The 25,216-nt window shown below is 43.7% G+C and overlaps 1 long non-coding RNA gene across 1 annotated transcript in view; it reads left to right on the top strand.

Annotated features, from left to right (window-relative positions):
* Positions 1–25,216, top strand: part of LOC121669561 — a 130,684-nt gene that overhangs the window by 49,374 nt on the left and 56,094 nt on the right. Inside the window, exon 3 of the long non-coding RNA XR_006017804.1 lies at positions 18,704–18,790. This is a non-coding gene — a long non-coding RNA (uncharacterized LOC121669561). The remainder of the gene's footprint in view (positions 1–18,703; positions 18,791–25,216) is intronic.

Here is a 25,216-nt window from a genome sequence, read left to right as displayed (position 1 = left end):
ACAAACCAGGTTAGAGAAGCATCTTCTTTTGAAGTCCTCAAATAACCATCCTCTCCTCAACAATTCTCAAATAATCCTTTTCTTTCTGTCCCAGTGGGGTGCACTGTGCCATTTCTCAACAACGTGTGCATTTTCTTTCCATTGAAATGCTATGGTTGGTGTTATGGTTTTCAAATTAAAATCTGAATGTGTTTGAATATTTTTTCCCACACAAACATTTCTTTGACTTGCAAAATTCTTTTCTGTTAAACGTGTCAGAGTGGATTTTTAACCCATTCTAAAAAACTTTCTGCTGTCAAAAATTACTAGTATCCTCAACTCTCTTAAGAATTGTTTGTCCCCATTTTCCTTGCTGAAAAATGATGATTTCTGGAATTGTTTTTTTTTCTTTTTTCTCCCTTTAGTATTCTGTTTGTGTCTCCACAGTTTTTTCTCCTCCCTGTATAGCACTTAACTTTGGAAAGAGTGATTTTTCTGAACATGGAAAGTAAAAGAAATGGCACAGTAGTTCAGCTGGGATTAAGAAGTGATTTAAGCCAAGCCTGATCTGTAGGGACAACTTTTCTGGAACCAAAATGCTCCTAGAGTTTTTTTGAGCTTAATAATTTTGGAAGTTCAATGTACATTTCTACAAGGACTTCCAAAAGGATCTTGTCCGCTAATAAATTCCAAATAATTTTTGCTGGCTTTTGGGCTTTTTCTCCATTAGATTTTATTATAGGACTTTTTACATAATGGGAGAACACATACAGGAGATTTGGAGCCACAATTTCAGAGCTCTTTGTTCTGAGGTTGGGAAATCTGTTTCCAGATGTGGACCATGTTGGCATATTTTTCCTTTTTTTTTTTTTTTCCCCTTTTCTTTTGTGTGTGTATGTCTTTCTTCCTCTTTTGGCCAGGAGTGAGAGAAGGAAATTAGGATGATGAATGAAATAATGAAAATAATAAAATAACAATGGTCAAAATCCCCTTTGTTCATGAGTCATGACTCAGCTGAGGGCAGCAGCAGGAGTGCTGCTCTGAGCCTTCTCTGATGTCAACAGCAGACATCACTATAGGACACATTTAGGTACTTTGAGTGGAAGAGGTGGAGTCTGGGGGACGCATGGAGAAATTTGCTAAGGACTTAGAAGGATTCTTAGGTTCATGTTCTCTCCCACGCTCTAATTTCTTTGTGCCACTCTGCAAAGACAACAGATCTCCCCAGCTGAGGGTTTTCCCAGCATGGGGTAGTCCACAGATGGCAAAATTGGCTTCCAAACTAACTTCCCACAGCACAGGGTGTGGAGGGGGTGGACTGTCACCAGCTGATGGGGAAGAGAGCCACTCTGAAAAGGACTCCCAAAAGTCAGGACAAACCCTTCTCGTGTCAGCAGCACTCTGTCTCTGGAGCCTATGCTCCAGGTGTTGGTGTGAGTCAGGCTGTCTCCTTTCTCCCACCTCCTTCTGTCCTCTCCAAGGGAAAATTAAACACCACACAGAAGTGGCACTGTGTGCTTGCCCACCACAATCCCCATGACTGGTCACCAAAAGACACCCCCAGTCTGGCTACTGAAGAAGAACCCAGGGCTGGAGATGTCTGCAGGACAAAGCCCTTTGCCAGGGTTTCGTGGGTGAGGACACTGGGAGCAAGATATATGAGTGTTGTACGTGCTACTGCATCTGTCGAGGCAGTCAAGTCCTCGTTGGTGCCATCGCCTCTATTGTTCTGCAACTGTCTGTTTCATTCCAGCAGGGGCAAGGACACCAAAATGACTTCTTGTTAGATATCCATTAGCAGGGCTTTAGCCAAGGATCTCTAGGAGTAAATTCTGAGACAGTAAGCTGAGACAGAGGCTTTAAGTGTAATGGGGAGAAGAGTTGCATTGTGTCTTTAATCCATCCACGCGCAGATGGTTCCGTGGGGAGCTATTGAGTCCCCTAGAGCTGTTTTGAGTTGCCTGAGTAGATGACCTGGACAGATGCTGAAGGAAAGGAAGGAGAAGGGGAACTCAGCTCCACTAGCTCTAAAGGTTTTTTCCCTTCTGAAATCACTGCTTTCAAGTTGTGGACACATCTGGAAGTAACAGCAAACATGTGTAGCCTGTGGTTTTTGAGGATAGGAGATTAGATTCATATGCAAGAGTGGGAGGGGTTTGCTGTCCCTGTCCTGAGAGTATGACCTTGGAGGCAATTGGAGACAAACTGGAGGTAGAGGAAGAACTCCCCAGATCAAAGAGAGGTGTCCATCCATCTCTGCTATCCCCTCGGGAGGAGCTGGGAGGTTATTCTTGAATGTAATGGACATGCACGGAAGTTGTAACACATGACTCACTCTGGTGGTTATAATGAGATTTGCACCCCCTACTTAGGTGATGAGACACAAGGCTCAAGTCAGGTGGGTGGTGGATGCCCAAAATAATCCTGACTGTGTCTTTACAGCTGTGGTTGCAGCTAGGATATTTATCATAGCCTGGGAATAATAAACTGTTTTACCTAAACTGGCCATTAAAGAATATGGCCACAAAGAAAGTACTACTCTGAGCCCATTCGCTGGCTATAAAGATTGTCAAGCTAGAGAGCTTGGGAGGTATCAAGTAGCTTTGATTTATCATAGATTTTTTGCTTTAGTCCTTTATGGGTTTGGATTTCCAGGGGTTGAACCAGATTTTGGCCAAGACCAGACTGCTGATCTATCTGCCTTTACATTGGTTTGACTCGACTATCCATCTTTGCATTGTGCGAAATGCTTTCAGTCTCAACAGTGGGATGAACTCTGCACGGGAATCCCTAGTCTGGTCCTGCTTTTGGGGATTTTAAACTCTATTTTGGAGAAAATTTTATTAGTATGCTCACCTTTTTTTTTTTTTTTTTTTTTCTTTTTGAGATGTACTTATATTCTGTTTAGATAGGATTCTTTCAGGAGATGTATTTAGGATTGTAATTTTTGTGACAGAGGAGGGAGTGTAAGCAGGACATCCTTGGTCTTGGTCTTGCAACAAAATGTTCATTCAACAACAAAGTTTTTCTGGTGTCTCTTCCCGATGATAGAATTAAAGGGGTCACCAGGACGGGGTAACAAATGAAAGAGAAGATTTCTGTCCCAATCTTTCCTCTGATAGGGGTACACGCTGTCTCATGGTAAGGTGCACAAGTATCATGGAATGGAGAAAAATTTTCCTTTAAATGTTTCTGTTGGAATAGCAAGAGTATGCTTCTGGGTTTGGTATCTCAGTGTCTTGGGAACAAGGAGGAACCTGATTTTTGCTGTGTCAACGTCTGTGTTTATTTGAGTGTTCTTTCCTTGACGTTGTTTCCTTTTGATTTTCCAATGGTATGAGAGAAGTCAAAATAGCAAGAGAAGCAGAAGTGACAATTCACGAGATTGCCACTGGTTTCCAGCTGAATCTCTGTGCCTGGTATTTCTTACTTCACAGGCACTTCCGAAGAGCTGCTGCCAGCAAATGGGAAACTCTGCTTACATGGAGTTTGGTAATATTTAGGCAGGCTGAATCTGCATTTTCATTTGTAAGGATGAGCTGACTCCTAGAACTGGACTACTGTGACTTTCAAAGGTTTTTGAAAATTAGATCTTAAAACCCAGAAGGAGATGCCAGGTTTGCTTTGCTGTCTGTCCTGGTAGTGCAGCAGTCAGAGGAAACACGGGTGATGCTTACAAACCTGGGCAGGTAGGAGTAGCTTTTGAGCTGGAAGAAACCAGAAGGTATCTGACCAAAGATATGCATGTGGCGTGGGCCTCCTTGGATCTGTAGCCAAAAAGGGGTCATCTGCATTTCATTTATGTCATTTGTATCTCATCAGGACACATTTCCTGAGGATCTGAATGGAGAATAATTTCTCGACGGAACTACTGTTCCCTAAGTCGTATAAAACAAGACACACAGTCTGCATTGATGAGAAACCCGGATTGGTCTTTAAGCATTTTCATGAATCCTTTGTATCTTTGAGTTGAATAGCTCCAGTTGCATGGCAGGACAGAATGCCAGAATGAATGAAGAGGAAAAAGGAGGAACAATAACCTAAACCAACCACTTATATTGAAAACAGGACCCAGGGAAGAGCAAGTAACTGCTGGCTTCATAGGCCAGCTCTCTCCCTCCTGCAAATCTCTTTCATTGATGAGACAATGTAGGAATAGAACAGAAGCATCTTTCAGATTGCAGACAGCATGTTGGCAGATGAGTGGATGTAAGTATCAGGGACGACATGACTGGCCTTAGCCTACAAATGTTACTCCAGGCTCGTATTCATAAGCAGACTTCTGGTAGTTTGTTCAAGCAAGGAAAGTGAGTACATTTGTCACTCCACCAACAGTGCAGCTGTGCAGGGCTTGCATGGGGTAATTGTCCTAGCACACAAATCCCAGATGCTGTCAAAGCCCTGTGTTAACCAACTGAAAAGCTGTGGTAGCACTGCTTAAGAAAACAGAAAGGGAAGGGGGGCGAAAAAGAAAAAAACAAGAAAAACTAACTAATTGTCTTTAAAAAGAGAATTACTTTTGATGTCTGCATGGCCAGCTGTGACATCTGTCTGCTTTTCTCCTTCACAGTGTGCTCAACACTGCTGAAGGTATGGGTGAGAAATCCATGTGGTGGTTTCAAATTCAGTGTGTGCCTTGAAATGGGAACTCAAATGGGCAATATCAATGTGGTTGCAGAAGCGTCGTTTCTTTAGCCTCTGTAATGGGAAGACAAAAACCTCATGTGTTTCAGTAACCAATTGCTAGTTAACAACTACTCACAGTCTTTAGTCCTTGAGTGCTAATAGAGGAGCAGCGACACGATTGTTTAAAAAACACAGTCTTTCATTAAAAATATTTTCTGAGGTTTATTAATTAAGAAACAAATGTATCTAATGGGTCATAAATAATGAATCTGGGCAGCCAACAGAAAAATTAAAATGTATAGGCCAAATGCCACCTCTGGTTATATTGTGTAACCCAATGGAGAAGATACGTGTAAATGAGAACAAGACGCAGCCCTGTAATTGTAATTATATAGAATCATAGAGAGCTCTGGCCACAAAAAAGTCACTGAAATTGTCAAAATCCTGACTTCATGCCAGATACCTTGGGGCTGAATTTGACAACCACTGTGATGTGTTGTTTAGGGAGAGGACTCAAAGGAAGAAATATACCTCTGTCCTGAAAACCCCTGCCTTGAACTGGGCCAGCTGCCCAAAAGTGGTGTGCTGTATCACAACATCTCAGTCTATCCCACTGCATTTGTGCTCCTGTGGTTTTTATTGATACTTCACCCTTTTTATTTCCCCCCTCAATGACTCAGTCTTCAACCTACTAAGATGATGGTGTTACTGCCTTTGAAGCTGAAGCAAGTCCTCCTTTCTGTCAGTTCTGGCATTTTGTGCACAAGGCACCCATGGGTTTCATGCCAGTCCTGAGCTGCTGGTGCTTCCTCTGCCTGTTAGGACACTTGAAGTTTGGATCCCTGAAACCACAACCTTTGCTCATTTGGCTCAGTACAATGGTAGGAAAAAATTTGTGGTGCTACTCCCTTGAAGGCTGATGCTGGCAATGAAAGGAAATTCCTGGATTTGAATGCTTGTCTGTTTACTTATTTATTTACTTTTGTGTTCAGCAGTGGGAAAAGATTTTCGTCTTTCTCCTTGTCTTGTCAAAAACACTTTATTCATCACAGCGGGCACCAGGGTACAAAACTGGACTGCAGTAATTTCTCCTCATCCTGGATCACTCTTGGTCCTCAGTGAAATGCTGCAAGGCTGGCAGAAGACCCATGAGGGATTTCTGAGGAAGAAACGGCCACCCTCATTCTACAAGGCCACCCCAACCAGCTCATTCCTCCCATCGCCCTGGGATGTTGGTTCCATGCCCCGGGATGCTGGTGTGGCGCACATGGTGGATGGAGCTGCCAGCGCTTGCCTTGCCTCTCTGAATGGAGAGGGCATGCCCTGCCATGCTGCCTGCTCCTCCTGCCTTCTGCTTTATCCTGTCTGTGAACTCCTGACCTTGATTGCTCCCTCTCCTGCCTGTGCTCCCCTCCCTCTTCCAAACTCCAAGACGGTCTCGTGTTTCTTGGAATCCGGCAGCATGAGGGCTTCTTGTTGATTGGTATAAACAATCTTAAAGGTCACATTTTCCCCCCCCTGCAGAGGGAGTTGGGGTGTGTGTGTGTCTAAAATAAAAGGCTTCTCTCAAATTAACAACCACAAGGATGTAAACATGGAAGCCAAAGGGAGCTGTTCACTACCAGTGTGAGCTGTGCCAAAGAAGCCCCTGAGGGCTTTCTTAGGAAAGAAAATGTGGCACAAGATGTGGCATGCTCTTGTGGCTGGCTAGGAGGGAGAGGTCAGGGTGCCAGGGGATGGTGGCAATCATGCCCTGCGTGAATGGTGACATTGGATTTGAGCAGCTTTGTTTGGGCCGGGGCTGGCGCTGCTCATCCCGCTAAGCTGGGGGGGAATGCAGAAGTCACAGTGGCTTTGAGCTGCAGGGGCAGGAGGCCTGGAGCTGTGAGACAGTGGATAGCATTTCACTCAGCCAGGCTCTGGGTGCCATCCAGCTCCTAGAGCTAGTCGGCTGCCTTTGTGGGCTCCAGTGAGAATTGGGTCAGAGCCCTGTCTGGGGAGAGGCTGGTGGAAAACAAGCAAAAAGCAAATGTAGGTGCTCAGAGCTCACATCTGCTTTGTGGCTGAATCACAGCCAGGTCTCCGCTCCAGAGGTTTACGTGCTTGGTTATGTGAGTTGAAGTACAGCAGGGAGTCACAGTCTCAACCAGCTTGACTGTGCCAGGAAAACGCTTTGTAGGTGCAGACTACACTGCAGAATCCTTTAGCTGCTTTATTTTGTCTAATCCAAGGAGAGAGTTTAAATGCAAAAGGGCAGCACCTCTTCACATCTTCATAAATTGTCAGGTGTCTGAAAGACTGTGTAGGTTTAATGCTTTCTAGCCCAGTCCAGCTTGATGGTTGTTAAAGCTGCTCTGCACTGTGTTGCCTCTCAGATTTTTCTCCTGTGGTGTGTTGCAGGAGAGAAGGAATATTTTGAGATGTTGCATGGTAGCTGCTGCTTCTTTGCCAAGGCGTCAGAGGTGAGCAAGCTGAAAACCTATGTTTCAAACTGGCCCATGTCTTCAGGAAACACAGCAAAACTCCATATGCCAGCAAACTTCTCTGAATTACAGATTAATATAAGTTCATTGAAGAGAAATCTGCAGAGATTGCTGTATATGTAGTGATGTCATTCTTAAGAAGTTGCTGAGTAAAAATGTTGGAAGTGAACACTGGAGAAAAGTACCAAATATGTCTGCTGAACTTTATTCCTCCTTATGTGGCCACTGCTAGAGACCACATACACAGTTAGATGAGCTTTCATTCTGGCTCAGTAAGGCCACTCTTTATTCTCTACATCTTCCTCAGCTTTTTGATAAAGGGCTTGATCCCCTTTCTGAAGGAGGTAACCAGGCACAACTCACTGCAGTGTGCATTAGTGGGCATGTTCATAACTCTGCCACTTTGGGTGGTGGATGTAGGCAGACAGGGCAGGTCTAATTCCAGCATCCAAGACCTGAGAAAGTATTTTGCATGTTTTTACTAGCCAATTTTCTAAGGAAATAAGTTTAATGCAAATGTATATTGTGTATGACCTTGTGATCCTGCTTGCTCGTCCATCTCCTTCCTTAGGACTCTTTAGCTGGTTCCATCTTAATTTGTGAAGGGAGTAGAAATTTAAAAGATAATCCAATTTCTACAGATATAATGAAATTTAGAGCTGGTGAGGAGACATTTCCCACTAATGGACGTAAATCTCAGAACTTATTCAGACACAAAAAAATACACAGGGAAAAGATGTTAGGAAAAAACTCAGCCATGGGAAAAGCTTCCTGGGCTCAGCAAGCATACCAAGGATACCATGTTTCATTAGATCTTCTGCTTTTTTTTCTTGTTTGTGTTATTTCCCTGAACCTCTACTTATCCCAGTTCAGGTCCCAAATGGAGTCTCAGAAAAAGCAGGAAAACATTTTATTTTTTAACTGGTATTACACAGATGCCCAGAGATCAGGATCCCCTTGTTCTTGGGTGCTTTTCATCTCATACACAATAAGACACAATCCCTGGTCTGAAAGGTTTAAAACATCAAATGCAGGCTGATGAGTGAAACTGGATCACCAGCTCACACTCCTGGTGTGCATCCAGGCTTGAGGGCTTTGAACTTGCTTTCTCCTCCTGATCATGGGGCCATGTGGTTCCAGCTGCCCTTCTAAGAACTTCCCAAAACCTTGTCCAGATTGTAGTTGAGCTTATGATGATCCTGGTGATGCTCTCATCCAGTTAATGTTTGAAAAATTAGATGCTGAGTATTTGCCTCCATGTCTAAATCAAAAATGATCGCCCAAGTACCTGCATTTGCTTCACAGAACTTTTATTAGATGACAAATAGTCCACTTTTATCTTCTGTGAGGTGGGAAAGGAAGGGAGGTGGCAGGTTTGAGAAGATACATTTGTGTTTTAAGTGGGATGGGTATTTTAACTATTGTCTACTTTGTGGGTCTGTTGCTAAAGGGCAACATTCATTCCTGTTCCCAAATGTTGCATGGCTGGGAGATGAGATCACACTGTCTGAGAGTCATTTGCTGATACATCACCTTTGTTTAAATTCCTAGCATGTAATGTTTCCTAACAAAAAAAAAGTGCCTGAAAGAGCTACTGGTGGCCCAGAGTGATTATAAATGTTGAGTTTGTCTCAACGCAAGTTTGAAAACTGGGCCGCAATTCCTCAAATTTGAAGCTTTGCTGTAATTTCAGGCCTGACAAGGACTTTGTGGGGTTTCACTGAATACTTAGTAAATGGTTAGAGAGGGAGGGCTCCAAAACAACTAAGAAATAAACTACTTATTTAATAGTCTGACCTTCAGTGCTACAGAGGACAATTCCAAATTCTTCTTGCTGAAAAAAGCAGTTTTATTTAAATTGAACACTTCAAGGAGAATGATAATCTTTATAAATGATAAACTGTTCTAGTACCTGAAATACTAACCCCAGTCACATAAGCACATGTCAAAATTTGAAATAGTTTAAGCCAAGACTGCTGAAAGGCTTTTAATGCTTTCTGAGTCAAGCCCTTGTAAGATACTCCAAAGTGAGATCTGTAAAACGGCAATTTTCCATGTGAAGAAAAAAAAGAGAGGAAAAAGACCAAAAACTGCTTTTGTGAAGCACCAGTGTATTTTAAGAGATATACAAGGAAGGAGACTAGTCTGAGATCCTTCTCCTAATATGCTGGCTCTCTATAGGAAAGAAGGAAAAACTTCACTCCCAGATGATATGAACCACTGTGGAGTTTTTTGCCATTATTTGAATCTTCAGTTTCAAGCAATCAGGACAGCTGATACTTTCTGTGACACATCTCATCTCATCAAACACTTTATTTTCTTCCTGTCAAAGATTTCCACAGGAAATCTCCAGCCAAAATGTAATATTAGGCATGATTCTTCCCTCATTTCCACTGCACTAACACTGTCTGAGTGGCAGGGCTAAACCTATTTTTTGTTAAAATCTCAGACTATCAAGAACTGGCCCTTCTGCCAGAGTGGAGCGGGAAGCAGTTTGGAGAAGTCTGCATGCATATTTTCATAAGAGATGTCACGCTCAGGGGGAAGTTTGGATCCACAGGATATGGAGGCAAGGCAGTCCACTTCCCCCATGGCAAAGCTTCTCTTTTTTCGGAAAGTGTCCCTCCCCTGTGTCCTGGCAGGACTTGGGTCGTGCTCAAAATTCCATCCTGTTCCTCTGCTTCCTGCCCTTTCACCCATCACCAGAGTGATAAAACACCTGTCCGAAGGCACTGTGGAACTGATTGCTCTGTTATACTTCCAGAAACTAAAAGTAACATTGCAAAAGCTGGTTTTATGGGAAGTTCAAAGGGACCGTACTGATGCGAGCTGCCCAGTGTGTCAGGACTTTCGGTGTCTGAAATCTTTTATGATTTGATGAAAATTACAGTCTCAATGCTTAGATTTTGGTTTTGCATACACTGCTGTTTAGCAACATGAGAAATGGTCAGAACTGTCATGTTTACAGTGACAAAAATGTCCCTCAAGGACTGGATCCCTCAGATTTGAGGTTTTGGATTGATAGACTCAAGCTGAGAAGTTGGACTGCAGGCTTCATGGGAGCAGAGGACACTGTTCCTGGGAACAGATCACCACTCAGATATAAAAGAAGCTGCTCACTTTGAACAGCTGTCCCTTGAAGTTTGCTGTATTGTTCTGGGCAACCTGCTCTAGGTGACTCTGCTTGAGTAAGGCAGACTGATGCCCTCAAAAGGTCCTTTTGCACCTCAACCATGCTGTGATTTAGCCTCTTATCTTGGAGAGTATTTCTTAATCTGCAATGAGTTCATCTGGGTACTGGAAGTAGTATATCTCCAGCAGTACCACAGAACTACCTTTTGTAAACGTTTTTATGTTCTACCTGCCTAATTTGTATGTAATTTCCATGTTTTCTCGTGCTGCACTTCAGTTCTAGACCAGCCTGAAGGTAGCTAAGCAGAGTTAGGAGGTGATGTCCTGCAAACAGATCTGGCAGCCACCCCTTCCAGATCATCCCTTTGGAGCAGCTCCTGCCTGTTTCTCAGTGCCATCCTGTCTGTGGCCCTGGTCAGGCTCAGCATGCCAAAGGAGACAAAGCCTCCTCCTGCATAGCTGGGGCATAGCTCAGCCACATTCGTCAATGACTGTTTTTCCCCAGTGACCTTACTCTACAGCTCTGGTGGTCAGTTGACTATTATGCTGCAAGCTTGCCTGCATTCCTCCACCCACTCAGGCAAGCTCTGCTCACTGGGAAGGGGCGGTGAGGCAGGGAGGAATCCGACCGTCTGGAGACTTATTCAAGGGAAACAGAAATTTCAGGCCTCTGGGACTGTTTTGCCCATCACTTCTCCAGTAACAGGAAGGTTGGAGTAGCTGTGCAAAGAGGGTCTGACCGCTGTGGTTGCCACACACCCTGCAGTGACAGGCATTCCCGGGGCAAGCCAGCAGGCTCCGTTTGTTGCCACACTGCTTGGCCCTTTCCTTGCGCTGAGAGGAAACACCAAGGAAAACAGCCTGGAGAAACCTTCTCAGAGCAGTTGCCACTTGTCATGTTTTGTGGGAGCCTTGCAGTAACAGGTTTGGATCCTCAGCTCCTCCGCTTTGAAGGCTGTGAAGGCTGCTAAGCTAAGGATCTTTAAACACTGTAAATCATGCAGCTTGTCGGTTTTGAGAACCTTTTAATTCTGACCACTTAATGTGCAACTTCTAAAATAACAGTTTCAATTTCTTATACATGTGTGTGAGAGAGAAAGAGAGACTAGACATGAGCTAGATAGGGAGTTGCAACGCAGATGATTTTTCAACTCTGGAGCCAACTCAGACAGATTACAGTGGGAGAAAGGTTTGTACAGTAAGAGGAGAAAGTTAGAATCCTGCGAGTTTATTACTGCCATGGTTAGATTAGAAATGTTAAGGATTTGTGAAGAAGTGACTGTCAGGAAAATTTATGATTCTCATCGCTCACTCAGCCACTCCGCACATCCTGTATATTTTCTGACATACTTCCAACAGCATAAATATTAATATAGTAATACTGACATTTAGGCCTGATCCAAGTCTCATTAAATTCGATGGAAATGCTCCCATTGTCTTCAGTGGAAGATGGATCATGGTCTTGAAAAGGAACAAAGGAGGTGAAAATACCAAGTGGGACTTCGTGGGGCTAAAAAATGTTGTTATCAAATCAGAGCTCCTCAGCTTCCTGACTGAGCATTTCACTCTGTGACCTTTAACGTTAAATTATTGCCAAAACAGGAAGAAGAAATTAAGGCTTGATAAGGGTTGAGATGGTCACAGATTTTACCAGCCTCACTGATGGAATGTGACAATTTCTTCAATGGGAATGAGCTGGGCGTGAATTGTTCATCAGTCGTTTTGATTTATTCAACCTTTCAGCCCCATAGTTTGCGGCGGCAGGGATTACTAGAAACTCAGCAAAAGAAATTCTTTCTCCCACTTAGTTTATAACCTCTGCAGGTGCATGAAGAGTTACAGAGAAAGGATTAGGTATTACAAAATGGCTCCATTTACTTCATTGACGAGATAGCCCAGAATTGGCTGTGTGGATTCCATGAATCTATTGCAAAAGCTTTTTTGGCATTGAAATATCTCTCTCCCCTTCTAGATCAAAATCTTTCCCCCAAACCTTTCTGCACAGCAATTAGTTACAGCTGTGTTTTGCAAAGCCACCTAGGGAATTTGGATGTCCAGTTCCCATAAAGTTTAATATGAATTAGGTTTCCAAGCAGCTTTGAAAGTTCAGCTGAGTTAGGACTGGAACCTCTTGGTTTTGATACAGTTCTGTACATGGAACCCCTACGTCTCTGGATGAAAAGAAAAAAAAGATATTTTGAGTTTTTGTCATAACCTTGCAGAGCACAGGCTTCAGTGAAACAGCTGCATTGGAGCTTGCAGGACCTGCAAAAGCTACACTTTGTGTCAAAAGAAGCAGAAGTAATTTTTCCAGAGTTCTTCATGATTGTTAAGACCAGATTTCCAAGAGAGTCCATCTTTGCAACAAAATACATGCCAGGCTTCCAATGGATCCTTTTATGAAACCGCAAATGTTGCATCTCAGTGCACTGAGTTCTCCTGAAAATCTGGTCAAGGATGAAGGCATGCAGAAGACTCTGTACTCAGGAGTACCTGGCAAGTTGCAGGCCAGAACAAGCTGTAGGGTACATTTTCCTGGAGAGCTTATCAGTGAATGTGTGAACCTTGCCAACTGTGGCCACCCCCAGAATTTCCAGTTCTTCCTCTTGTCAATTAGGAGGTTCCTGTCTGATCTGTGAAGTACAAGTACAGGCAGACAGCCTCTCACATCTACTGCTTGAAGAAAAAATACACAGGGAGGAACAAATAGAAGATCCAAGTGAAAGAGCTCAAGAGCTGCAAGGGCGAAAGTTTGACTTACACTATGCACCACATGACATTTTCCTTGCTACCAACACCTGCAGAGGTGATACCTTCTCTATCACCAAATTATGGCTTAAGAGGACAGAGGTGTGGAGGAAGAAAACAGGAGAGAAGCCACTTTAGTGCAACTAGTTGGTGCAGAAGCCTCATGGAAAGAGATTGGTTATTTAAGCTGCAGATTTCTCAGAAAAGGAACACTTTAGAAATATTTCCTGTAGCTGCACCAGGGGTCTACAGATCTTAGCCAACAATCTGGAGCCACACTGGTAAACAAACATGTACTGAAAAAAAAGAAACAAACCAACCCAACATATTTTGAGAAATAGGTCCGAGGCAACTTGGATGACTAGATTTCCAGTGCTAGTACTCAGTGGCCACAAGAGCAATAAACCAAAAAGATTCCCCTCTTAGTTAAAACCAGAAGCAGCTGTTTATGATCAGTCCTGTTTGGAGCCTCCAACACTGTAAAACTAAACCTGCAGTGACCTGAGTGAATGTAAAGATTTTATGGGGCCACAAAGTATATGCATGTTTGCAGTGCAGTAATAGAGAGGAGAAGCCGAACTGGAGGATTTGAGCCAGTCTCCCCACATCTTCTGTTTAAAAGTTAAACTGTACATTAGCCTTCAAAGAACAGGAACAGATTGCTGCATTTTTTGAACTCTTGTCCTACCGCTTGCAATATTTGTCTGCCAGGCTTTTTACTTTGCTGTATCCCTACCCCTTGAGCACTGGAGAGTTCATGGAGTTCCTTGGCTGCCATGAAATCAGCAGGTACTGAAGGAAATGGTGTTGGGTACTCAGGGTGGCTTTCTACCCAGGCATGACCTGAGTAAAAGGATTTAATGGTGCTGTTTGGTCAGATGGAGTACACCAGAGAAAGCAGAAGACTTGGATGCCCATTCTTGTCATTCTTGATGACACCAGGCTATCATCTACTGATACTTTAGAGGGAAGGAATGCCCTCCAGAGATACCTTGACAGATTAGAGATGTGGGCTTATGTGAGCCTTATGAAGTTCAGCAAGGCCAAGCACAAGATTCTGCGTCTGGGTCAGGACAATTCTAGACGTGCAGGCCAGGTAATGAGTGGATGTGAGCAGCCCTGCAGAGAAGGACTCGGGGGGTGCTGGTGGATGAAAAACTGGACATGAGCCATTTGTGCTTCCAGCCAAGAAAGGCAATGGCATCCTGGGCTACATTAAAAGAAATATGGCCAGTGGGTCAGGGGAGGTTATTCCCCTCTCTTCTCCACTCTCATGAGACCCAACTCTCTCATGAGAGTATTGTGTTCAGCTCTGGGGTCCCCAGTGTAAGAAAGGCATGGACCTATTGGAGTGAGTCCAGAGGAGGAAATGAAGATGACCAGAGGGCTGGTGCCCCTCTCCTCTGATGACAGGTTGAGAGAGTTGAGGTTATTTAGCCTGGAGAAGGAAAGATAAGCCTCTGGGGAAACTTCATAGCAACCTTCCAACACTAAAAGGAGACCTACAGGAAAGATGGGGAGGAACTCTTTTTCAGGGAGCATTATGAAGGGTAAAGGCTTTAAACTGAAAGGGGTAGATTTAAATCAGATATTAAGAAGAAATTCTTTACAATGAGGGTGATGAGGCATGAGAACAGGTTGACCACAGAAGCTGTGCATGCCCTATCCCTGGAAGAGTTGAAGGCCAGGCTGCATAGGTCTTACAGCAACCTGGTTTAGTGGAAGGTGTCCTTGTTCATGGCAGAGGGTTTGGAACTAGATGATCTTTAAGCTCCCTAATCCAAACAGTTCCATGATTTTGATGGCCTTCACATAAATAATGATGGTTGGATGCTGTTGGCCAAACCCAACTTTGGTCACTTGTGTTATCAAACATTGTCTTACCCTTTAGCTCTGAAGAATGTTTTATTTGTCCCCTGCAATTTTATTTTAATTTTTCCAAAATGCGAATTTTTCCCAAAACCTTTTTAGAAAGTTGGGATTTTTTTGTTTTGTTTAGTTTATTCCAGAGTTCTGCTTAATGTGATCTGGAGGTTGTTGGGTGGGTTCCAGTGCTTGTAAGCCTTAACCTACTGTGGGAGAAATGATACGTATGTCTTAGGTAAACACATGTGTCTAGCTGAGGGACGTGGTGCTTGATGGCTTTTTGTTCAGCTTTCCTCAACTAGGAAAAGTCCTTTAGTCCTTAGAAAGCTAGGATGGAGAAAAGCAACTGGAGTGGTGTAAGGAAAAGGTGCTCACTTCATGAAGGTGAAGCTCAGTACAGCACAGCTTTGTTTGCCATGCAGCCCTTTTCCTCTGCATGATCAGAATTCCCTCTCCCCATCCCCCTTTGCATTGTTTCCTCTCTTCTCTTTTTTCCTCTTCCCGTCAAATATTTAAGCAGATATTTCCTTTCTGGTGGTGTGCCAGGGAGCATTCCAGCACTGCCCCCTCTGAAAATAAAAAGGCTGACCCCCATTTCCATAACCAAGGAAGGGACAGGTAGCCTTTGTTTGTGTTCCAGAGCATGACTGTTTTTCTTAGATTTGCACCAAAAGAAGAGGAATGGTGCTGTTATTCAGAGGAGGAATTGGTCAGTGACCCTAGTAAATGCAGTAGCAACCGCAGCAAAATGGGTGGTATGAGCTGAACGCTTTTTGGTGATGAACCTTTGGCTTTGGCCAATTCCTTCTCTTGCCCTCTTCCTCTCCTCTCCTTTCTGCCTCTCTCCAAGATTTCCCTATTTTCTTGTGTTTAAGGCACGTCAAACCCTGGAATAGCCCTCACAGGCATTAGTCACCAGTGATTAAAATAGCCACTAAGCAGGCAAGAGCCTGCAATGATTTGTGCTAAATTGGGCGTATCACTGTTTGTAGCAAGGGTTGCTAATTTGCAAACCTCCCTTGTTATTATCGTTTTTATTAATAGCGCCAAGGGGCTCCAGCTGACATTAAAATTCCATTTCATCCTCTGCTGTACAAAAGTAGGGAATAGAAGGGTTTGTCACCTTGATGGGCACTGTGAAAATCAGGAGAAATAAAGGACTAGCTGGTCCATACAGCTGAAGAACAGAGGCCCAGTTGGAAGAGAGGGAGAAGGAAATGGCAGACCTGAGAAATGGGCTTGGGTGCCCCTGGCTCTAAGCAGGTTCTCAGCTGGGTGACTGCTCACCAGTTTCCTGCTGGCAGCAGGGGACTTGGTGGCCTGGTGGTCAAAGAGAGCTGCTGCCAGAAATGGGTGCTGTGATGGGAGTGAAGGAAGTACTTCTGGAAAGCCATAGAGTATGCAAAGATGGAAAGAATTCAGAAACACCAAGCAAAAAGGCCACTTTGTCAGGGATTTGTGAAAATAAACTCAGTTGAAAGGCTGGAAATTTCACCTTGGTCCAGAGAAATAGATCCAAAACTGTAATTGCAGTTGTGTACTTGCCTTTCCTCACCTATAGAATGACGACAGTAGTGTGACTTCACAGGGACTGTGTGTGGTTTAAGGGTCCAATTTGATACATGTACATGATCTTGGGCTGCTCCTGGTGACTTGAGTGCGAAGTCCATTTGCTAATATGGATGACTAATGTAATATAGTGACTGAACCTATTCATTAAATACATCAGGTTCCCCTATAGTCAAAAGTATCAGTGGTTAAGGTTTTCACTTCTAGCACCTAGAGGAAGCTGTAAAGATTTACCCCAGTTTGGAGCCCTTTAACTCCAATAGCAAAAAAACCCCAGCCCTGTGGTTTTTATTGCTCGAAGTCTTGCATTCTGTCCCTGCCAATGGCTCATGGATAATACACGTCTTTGATGCAGAACAGAAATTGGAAATCTTGTAAGAACAACTTGGGTCAGGCTGTGAGTATATCAGAAGGGTTTTTCCCTCTGTGTATCTGCTTCCAGCTGAGAGGAAGTAACAAAGAATGTGTTTAAAATCAATGGAATTAGATAAACTTCTTTGACGCATAATAAAGATTTGGATTTTTGGAGTTTTTAAGTGAAGTTTTGGCAATGATTTTGTTTTGTCTGCAGTAGTCACATTTCTCTAGCTGTATAATAAACTATAAGACCTAAGCAGGATTGCTAGAGGTCCGTGTTGCTCTGCAGCAAACAACACTCCAGCTGTCCCCGCTGACTGTAACAGTGGTGGCTTTACAGACAGGGCACATTTTAAGTATTGGTTGTTAACTTGTGTGTTAATGTGTGGTAAGTTGAGTTAAGCAGAGAAATCAACCTGCAGTCAGTTTTAATACAGCAGTACATAATTTGAGGCAGCTGTCAGCAGATTAAAACCGTGAGCATTTTGCTCACAGTGAAGGGGATCCCTGGTTTGGGAAAACTGCTAATGAAGCATTGAATGCTGTGATGTGATTAGTCTCCTTGCCATTGACAAGGCTTGAGCACTGAACTTCAAGTGAAGTGTGTTTCTGGAGTGTGGGGAGAGTGTGTGGGAAATGTTGTACCAAGCCATGAGTGTGGAAAGTCAAGGAAGTTGAGTGATGAGGTCTAGGAAGGCTTCAAAGTGGCTGTGGATGGATGTGCAGCGGAAGGATGAAGTGAGGGTGAGCTGTGAAAATTACTCTCAAACATCTCTTGTCTTCAGCCAATTTATTTTGGTTTTCCTGAGAAAATGTCGTGGAGATGGAGAAAGGACATTTGGCTGCTGAATTCTCCAGCAAGGAGTGTGGCAGTTCGGTAACTCCAGGGAGCCAGAGGTGAAAGTGGAACTGGTGGGGCTGGCTTGTCCCAGCTGCAGGATCTGGGGGGCAGTGCTTTCCAAGGCACTACCCTGATCTGCTGACACTCTTGCCAGCTCATGCTGTTGTATCTTGGACTGTCCCTCTGGGGTTTTATCCTGCTTGGTGGTTTTAGCTCTCACTCGATTACTGAGAGGAAAGGATGAAAAGAATCTGTGAAGCAGCAAAGCTACCTTTCATTTTCAGTTCCAAAGAGACAACCTCAAAATATTCTGAGAATCTGCTCTGGGGGAAGGAAATCTCCAAACCTCCTATTAAGATACCACCACAGCACCTCATCTTAGTGAGCTAAGAGCTCTCATTAGATCCTTCCTAAGCCACGTCTGAGCTACAGGCTCTCTTCCTCAGATACTCTAGATGGAGGAGAGAGGGGGGGAAAAAAAAAAGGAAAAACCCACCCAAGTCACTTTCCAAATGCCATTCAGTCTGCACTGATTATATAACATGATTGATAAAGTTGAGGAGTGAGCTGAGGTCAGAGCCCCAGGATGCCAGCCCCTCATTCCATGAAGGAGCTTTTTGTGTGTACGTGTATGTGCATGGAGGACGAAGGCTGTGTTTGTTTCTTGAAAAACCCTCAGACACTCTCCAAAGAATTCCAAATTTAAAGCAGTATAAAATGCTCCATCAAACATGTTTTACAGTCTTGACATTGCTGCCTGTGAAATCTACTCCAGTGACTGTTTCTGAGACTTTTTGAATAATCTCTTGATTGTGCTTTACTTGCTGTTGGGCAGAGTCATCATGGAAAATGGGACAGTTGTTTTATAGTCCTGTCTGGATGGGGAAACCTTGGAGGAAGACTGTTTCACCCAAGGTCACTCAAAACATGTAAAATATATCCTGCCTCCAAAAATAAACAAGATAGATACATATGGCTGGGCTAGGGGATGAAGCAGGAGTTAATGAGGCCTCTGGGGCTGAGGACTTGCTTTCAAACTGAACAGAGATCACAGTACAGTGGTCAGAGGTGTTTTCCTGAAGCTTTTCTTGTTTCTCCATAGTGCCCAGGAGTGGGACCAGTCACAGTGGAAGCCAAAAGGGAGATTTCAGTAGATCAGATGGGAAATCACTGGATGCCCTCAGAACTGGTGAGTTCCTAGAGTCAGTAATCATGCTGTTAACTTACACAGAGCTACTGCATCCTGGCCCCTTGCCAATTGTCTGCTCTTCATGTCATAAAGGGACTCTCTGGTGGCCCATTAATGGCAGTTCCATTGTATTTCAAACATTTTTTTTGCCTACTTTGGATCTTGTATGAAATACCCAAGACTAGGACTTTCAAACCTGCCCAAAATACTAGGGAGCTGAACTGCCGCTGGTTGATTCGGTCTAGGTGTGGTACTGGTGTAGCAGAGTTGAAATGCACTCTGATAGGACATGATCTCATCATCACTGTGCCCAACAGGAAAATAAACATTTCGTCTCTGTCTCACTATTTGTTCCAGTAATATCTTGACTCTGGCTTAGCCTTTATGGAGCAGCATAAACCCATTATTCTGTGGCATTTCTTCCTTTCTACAAATAAACAGAATGGCAGGGAGAGGAAGTATGGCCAAGCACTATAATGTTCGGAGCAATAAGACAAAATTAGACATGGCAAAACTGCAGTTCAGTCTGATGGAAGAAGAGTTGTGATGTGTAACACTTCACCCGTGGCTAGGACTTGACTGTACTGGGGCTGTGCTCATAGAGAGACAGTTCCTGTCTTGAATCATTTATAGTCCAGAGAAATGACAAGTGAAATATGACAAGCAATCCTTTCTTTTCAGAGGAAGAATTTGGGTACACAGGGTTAACTGTTTTGCTTTGTAAATCAGCAAGATCTTTGCTGCAGCCAGGAGCAGAGTTTCACTGTAAGTTGTTTGGCCAAAATGTACGTGGCAGGTTTCTCTCAGTGCCTTACCCATCCTTCTGCAGTCCAGTTTTCACCTCTCAAATGTGGTTGATCATTGCAAAGTAAAGATACCTCTAAAATGAGGTAACCCAGGCTTGAGCGTTGTGCCTGATCTTGTGGATTCCTATGTTGTCTCTCCTCCCTTTGTGTGCTCAAGCACAGTCATACACATGGCACTGCAGGTCAAAGCCTGTGGATGTGCTATAGCTGGCAGCAGATTGTCACTCCAGGGTGGAGACGCCCTCAACCACCCTCAGCTCTCATGAACAGGACATGCTCTGGAAAAGCCTGTGAAGTATGACTGCAGAAGTGTGCAGGATGGACCTCACCTTTGGGGACAATTTGATGCTTATGAGGAGCATCTGTGGTCAAGTCCTCATGCCAGGGAGCAAGCTCTGAGCAGCGCAGCTGTTATCCAGATACTTTGGGACATTTTCATAGAGAAGTGTCTGGTGGGAGTATGGAAACTCGGATCTTGTCTTTCAGCACTAATGCTCGCTCCCGGGTTGGCTGGCTTGAGGCTGGAGCCAGACTGCAATCGCCCAAGTTATTTCTGCAATGAGGAATATATGCAGAGCCAAGCAGAAAGCATCTCGGAAGAAATGAATTACCAGCCAAATATAGATTATTTCATTTCGAGGGACGTCATCCAATCTACTCAGCTTCTCAGTCATTCAGCAACTTTTAATGTCTATTAATGCCTATATTTATAATAATCATGCATACTAAAAGCCCAGCCTGTATTACATCTTTATTGCTCGTTCCTGGCATACAATGTTAGACAGGGCAATGCCTTTTCTTTTTTCTTTGAGTCACTGAGTGCACAAACTCCTCATGTATAAGTATTTCCCAAAAGATGTTACCTCCTTTTTGTGTAGCAGTATGCTAGGAGAGGGTAGAGAAACTGGGGTAATTTTTCAAAGGGGGCAAGTTTCTTTTAAATGCATTTTTTGGCACTGATTCAGCAAACTGTACACATAAATACATATTTATTTATGATAGCTTTGGTGGGGTTTAAACATGTGCTTGAACTTAAAGGTAAGCTTTGTATTTTGCAGAATAATTGTCCCAATACCCCATTTGAGGGTGCAACAGTCAAATGGCACAATTGTGCACTCTCTTGGGCCAAAGTGGTATGGAAGAAAAAGATGGCTAAACTCAACTAATTACAAGCCCTGCATAAGTACAGCAAAATTCACAGGCTCCATAATAAACTTCTTAGAAATCTTGTTGAAAATTGGTAGTCACCAAGTGATGAATACGGAAAGTTTTTCTCTGATAAAGTTAAAATGTGGTGATTTTTCTTCTGAAATACTCTTGCCGAAGCACTAATGAGATAAATGTATCTATGTCGTGAATAAAATGCCTGATGAAAACCAATCCGAGAGATGGAGTAAGTGATTGAAGAGGGCCAGGATTGTCCCCATCTGCTTTGCATCATTGAGCCGGGCAAAACATCAGAGCATATTGGTGAATCTGGCAGATGTCATGTTATTTTTATGTCATCCTTATTCTTCCAAGGCCTGATCCAAGCCTCACTGAAATCCATAGAAATGAGTGGACTTTCCTTTACATCAGCGAGCTTTGAATTGGTTCCTTCCTCACTCACTGGTAACGTCAGGAGCCTGTGATGGGTCTTGGAGGCATTTTGGCAGAGCAGTTGGACACAACTGTGCTTTCCTTTTTAATCCTGGCCTCTGATGATCTTGTTATTGATGTATGGTGATGGCTGGAGTCCCAAGATAAAATGAAATGGGGAGCATAACAAACTGGAAAATGCATACTGATTTAGAAGTTAATGAGACCATTCCCAGAAGTGCTGAAATTCAATGGGATTTAGAATCCCAAGGACCCTATTATTTTGGAAAATGGTCCACATGCTTTCAAGACATTTGGGCAGCTCTGAAAACTTCATCCATCACTTCTATGGAGAGCAGTGTAGACCTTATGTAATATCACAGGCAACAACCAGAACTGTTGAGAGTAAAACCCACAAAATGGCCTAATCTTCTATTGTTTCTGAAGGTGTGAATTCCTCTTTTCCTGATATTAAGTAACTTTTGGGTGTTATCCTTTTCTGTTAAAAGATGAGTCTGCTGTATATTGCAAAAAGATGCTTATAAATTCTCTCACACGCCTGTCAATCCAGACATCCCTCCTTAGTCCCGTTATGTTTATTTATATAGACACATAAAAAACTAACAATCTTACATGTATTAATCAAGGTGATTCAGCCATGCCTCCCACTGTCTTTCTCTGATTCCAATCTTATTCCAAAATACAGCCCTAAATATCACTGGGGTTACTCATAAAACACAGTGCTGCTCTGCATGAGTAAGACTATTTGAATCTGGCCTGGAGTAAAGTTACTAATTCTCAGTGAGAAGCAGAGCTAGACAAAGATTGCAAAATATTGTCCACTAATCTGTTCTTGAATTTTTAAACATATTTTTTGGTCTCTGTTCACTCGTGGATCTCTGAGCTAATGAACTTGCTGACAGGAATGTTCACCATAACAACCCATTTACAGCAAATATTGCAAGATCTTTGCACTCTTTCCTTCATTCAAAATAATACCATTCTCCCTCCCCAAGAAATGACCTTCCTGTTTCAGAGTTTTGTCATTAATTGTGAATATTCACATTGGTAAGATGTTTTGTTTGTTTTACTAAATCCTCTTCCAGCAAGAAAACAGAATTAAACCAATTGAAGTAGAATTTAACAAAGAAAGACCTCTGAACTCTGGTGCCAAGAGAAAGGATGGTCCCGAAGCTGGAGCTGCAGGGAAATGTGGAGGTCAGTCCTCAGTCCATCAAGGGCTGTGCTGCTCTCTACCTTGCAGCACACTGACATGTGAACAGCTTCCAGGACCTCAGATACACTGGAGTGTGCACGAAGGATGCATAATACTGACAAATCATCCGCTTGTGACCCAGCTATAAAAAAAACGGTGTAGAAATGATTTAGTTACAAATTCTTTACCTAAAGATGTCCTTTCATCTGCTGGGGGATATTTTCTTTGAGGAGATTATTCATGGAGCAAGGTTCTAAAATAAAAATTGAGGAGGATGGAGCAAAGCTGGGCTTTGGTGAATACATCTAAACCCTAGACACATTGCAAATAAACTGAGCTTGTTCCCAGGCAACTCCCAAGTAGAAAATAGGCACAACTGTTCCAAATGATTTTCTCTACAATTTGTTTACCTAGCTGTAGGGTCTTCTTCAGAGTCAGGCAAAATCAAAGAAGAGACAGTTATTGACCTCAGCTTGCTTTGAATCTGGCTTGTAATGAGAGCTATACCCACACCAAGTTTCAAATTCCAAGCAGCTTGATGTGGCCTTTTACAGAGAAAAAAAATGGTTAGAATTTTTATTACAATAAGAAAATGCAATTTTTCATTCTCTCCTCGTTTCAGAAGGTCTGAAGGGATTTTACTCAACTTCCTCTTCTACCTTCAGGCAGAGACCAAATCTGAGAAATTGCAGCCCAATCTTGGAAAGTTCTCAGGATGTAAAAATCAGGGGCTCATGATGGGAAGCTGCTGTTCGATGCACTTCGTTGTCATGTGTGCTTCTGGGAATCCACTGCAGACCAGGTGCCCCCTTCAGCCTCACTTTGTCCTGTTTTATATCCTTCCACCATCTGATCAGAATGATTTAAAAACAAAAAAGTGTCTGATCAGAACAATAAGGTGTTTTGCCCTGTTGGGACCAAGACTGCTAGAAGGTAGTCAAGATCTGGCCTCGCAGAGGCTGGGAATTATCTATCAGCTTCTAGAGTGTGACATCTAGCAGAAGAACATAGATCTTTACACGGCCTGAAACTCGGCAAGGTCAAATGCAGTCTTGCTGTTACTCTGGCACTGAATTTAGCAGCCCCAGACAAAACTGCAGGGGCAGCTCAGGGAGGAGGAGAGAAATGACAGCTAAATTCAGGGGTTCTTCCTTTAGGCAAAATCCTGAAGCTATTGTCCAGGCTTTTGATGATGCAAGGTGTAATAGAGTTAGTATTGATCTGCTTTTGCAATCCTCAGTGTTTCAAAGAGTGTGGTGTGCCCTTATCAAGAGCAAATGTGAGCCTTATAAATATCTGAATGCAGCTGGTATTATTTTCAAGCCCAATTTAGGCACCCTTTTTAGACATTTTGGCAAAATTCATCAGCAGTATGGAAAAGAGTCCATAGAACTGGAAAATTTTGCTGTAAATTCACTGTTGTTACATCCACCAATTTGGAAAAAGTCAGCATAAAGGCACAATCCTTAAAATAAATAAAAGAAAATGTCTCATAGCTGCCGGCAGGCACTGGAGCTCCCCAGCAGAGGCTGCCTGGGAGCAGCACAAACTGTGCACAACTCCTCAGCCCCAGTAAACAGCAGCTTGGTGTTCTTCCTCCCTGGGAGAGATGTGCTCTTTGCCATTGGTGTAGGTTGCTGATGCTTCGATCTCTTCCCTGGCTGTAGACACCTACTCCTAATTTGCAATCCTGCTCTACTCCAGGAAGAGCTGGAGGAGACAGAAGGTGTGAATGGACAGCCAAAACCGAGCAGAGCCAAGGGACTGGCTTGGCTCTGGAAGGCAAAATGCAAGCTGAGCCATTGGAGCCGGCTGTACGCAGATGAGAAGGAAAATGCACAAAGTGATAAATAACTTTGCTTAGGCTGCCAGGAAGGGCTGCCAGAACATTCTCGCTTGGCTATGCTCTGACTTGGCTCGCCTGCCACCTCCAGCCCCCCTCCTGCGCAGACGAAATGCCGGGCCAGAGCCACGCATGCATCTCAGGGCCGGCTCACCCCGTCCACCCACTGGCCAGCCGGCCCCTCAGGCAGCCGCCTCTGCCCATGCCTCTCCCGTTTGGAGCCCACCCTCCACCCAAAGGTGCACCTGGCAGGAAGGCATGGAGAGAGAAAATCGTGAGGTGTATCATTAGCTTGGGCTGTTTCTGGAAGAGCCACCTCTCCCATTGCTTCCCCAACAATGCGGATGGCATCTGCCTCTGGCATCATCCTACACTGCGCCTCCACGGGCAGCAAAACCCCTCTTTCTCCAAGGGTCAGCTCCACACCCTTTCCTTCCAAACACAAGTAGCACACACAGGTGATACGGATGGTTTCGTCAGAGGTGATCAGACACCTGCATTCTCACCCCTGAGCACCTGGCAGCTCATGGAGCAGCCTCAGATGAAGGGCTGGAGTCACAGCAGGGGATGTACGGAACAGGGATGAACTGCCAGCCCCATGCATGGCAGCACGCAAATCAAAGCAACACGTCCTCCAGTGCTGCGTGATGCTACAACTTCATGCCTCATTGGAGTGGAAGGAGAGATGGATATTTTAGAGGATTTATCAGGCAAAAAGAAGTGTCGGCATGTCTCAGTTTCAGCTGGCAGCTCCAGCTTGAGGAAAGCTATTGTTGCAGGATTTCCAACGTCTCGCTGCCTTTCTGATCTGCGGTGCATATTGAACATATGTCTCTGTTTAGTTGCCCATTATTTAACCTAGATTTTTTTCCCCCTTGAGAGATTACAGTGAATTCAGGGCACATGAATGGTGTAATTTATCACTTTCCAATATAGACTGTCATGCACTTATGTATAGTGAAAATAATTTGTTGTCAAGTTAT

Source organism: Corvus kubaryi, unplaced genomic scaffold (genome assembly GCF_017639235.1).
Source record: "Corvus kubaryi isolate FWS band 111438036 unplaced genomic scaffold, C.kubaryi_AGA036_p1.0 37392, whole genome shotgun sequence".
NCBI classification, from domain to species: domain Eukaryota; kingdom Metazoa; phylum Chordata; class Aves; order Passeriformes; family Corvidae; genus Corvus; species Corvus kubaryi.
This window is presented reverse-complemented; position numbering and strand designations above follow the sequence as displayed.